Consider the following 1979-nt stretch of genomic DNA (forward strand, 5'->3'; position numbering starts at 1 on the left):
GTGAAGAAAATAGCTTTCTAAGCATAGAAAATGCAGCTCTTCCACCAGAACAGGTCTGTAGTGTAATGGTATCTCTTCTGCCTGCCATACAGAAGGTCCTGAGTTCTAATCCTGATGAAAACCTGTTAAATAATTTCTTTAATTAAAGTATATGTGGAAGAGGTCCCCTACCCCAAGACATCTTCATTAGTATTCACTGCACTGAAGTGTGAATGAGGCTGGTGAGCCTGCTTGGATCTGTGATGTTCCACCTGGGAGGGGAAGGTGATGCTACAGACAGTCCCTGGGAGTCTTGTGCTGGGATGTGAAGACAGGGTTATGCCTCATTCACACGGTCAGTGATTTCCATCAGTGATTTTGAGCCAAAACCAGGTGCGGCTCTGAACACAGAACAGGAGCAGATCTTTCCCTTATACCTTATGTCTGTGTAGCCTCCACTTCTGGCTTTGGCTCACAATCACTGACCGAACACTGACGAGTGAATGAGGCTTTAGGGTCACAGTTATCCCGGAGGAGTCAAAACGCACTCAGAACGTCACTATCTGACTTAGGCCTCATGCACACGACCGTTCCGTTTTTTTTGCGGTCCGCAAACCGTGGATCCGCAAAAAACGTAACCCGCCGCGTGCCTTCCGCAATTTGCGAAACGGAACGGGCGGCCCATTGTATAAATGTCTATTCTTGTCCGCAAAACGGACAAGAATAGGACATGCTATTTTTTTTTTTTGTGGGGCCACAGAACGGAGCAACGGATGCGGACAGCATCTTTTGCGGCCCAATTGAAGTGAATGGGTCAGCACCCGAGGAGCCGCAAAAACTGCGGCTCGGATGCGGACCCGAACTACGGTCGTGTGCATGAGGCCTTACATAATGTAGTAAGGTTGAATGCTGGTGTTATTTATTTTTTGCAGTAACTGGAAAACCCCTTTACCCCTGGCATTAGAGAGAAGGTTTTCTTCCTTCTGGATGAGAGCTAATTAGCATATTTTGGGAATTGTGTATTGAGTATTAGTAATGGGTTTGGGGTCCAGACTTACATCTTCTGTAGAACCCCACCCCATCATAAGATGACTTTTTGGGGGACTTTCCCTTTAGGCCTCTTGCACACGAACGTGTACACCCCGTGGTCGTGCTGCGGCCGCAATGCACGAACACCGTCCGTGGGGCAGCCGCAGCGGATCGCGGACCCATTCACTTTAATGGGTCCGCCATCCGGCCGTTTCGCAAAAAGATAGGACATGTTCTATCTTTTTGCGGGACGGAAGTACGGGACGAAACCCTGCGGAAGCACTCCGTAGGGTTCCGTTCCGTGCTTCCGTTCCGCACCATTCCACATCTCCGGATTTGCGGACCGCAGCACGACGTTCGTGTGCAAGAGGCTTTAAGCTGACTGTACACACAGCTCATCTGGATGTTCAGGTTAGGGTTTATTCGCCCGTATTTCTGGGTCCGTATCTGTTCCGCTATTTTGCGAAACAGGCGTGGGCCCGTTCATTCCAACGGGGACGCCAAAGAGGCAGACAGCACACCGCGTGCTGTCTGTATACGTAGTTCCTTTCCACGGCCCCGCAAAAAAGATAGAGCTTGTCCTACTCTTGTAGCATTTCTATCATAGGGCTGGCCGTGTACGTACCGCAAAATGCGGAATGCACACCGCCAGTACCCGTGTTTTGCGGATCCACCTTTTTGCGGACCACAAAGCACTTGCGGTCGTGTGAATAGACCCTTATTATGTCTAGGGGTGGGGGGCAGCTTTCACAAGAGCTAAACAGTAAGAATGGCCAATAAAACCCACCACGGCTGATCTAGTTTCCAAGAGAAAAGCCGCCCCAGCGTAATCTGCAGCCGCCATAGAAATCCCGACACAAACCGCTGGATCATCCACTCAGCAACACTAGGGGGCTTATCACCATGTTAAAGGGGTCTCCCAATTTGATGTCAATCAAGCTTAAGTATTGTATAATTAAAAATTCTCAGAC

The 1979-nt window shown here is 49.5% G+C and overlaps 1 protein-coding gene across 1 annotated transcript in view; it reads right to left on the reverse strand.

Annotated features, from left to right (window-relative positions):
• The window catches only part of OGA (O-GlcNAcase), a 104420-nt gene that overhangs the window by 77263 nt on the left and 25178 nt on the right, over positions 1 to 1979 (reverse strand). The gene's annotated exons all lie outside the window — the stretch shown is intronic.

This window comes from Bufo bufo, chromosome 6 (assembly GCF_905171765.1).
Source record: "Bufo bufo chromosome 6, aBufBuf1.1, whole genome shotgun sequence".
Taxonomy (NCBI): Eukaryota; Metazoa; Chordata; class Amphibia; order Anura; family Bufonidae; genus Bufo; species Bufo bufo.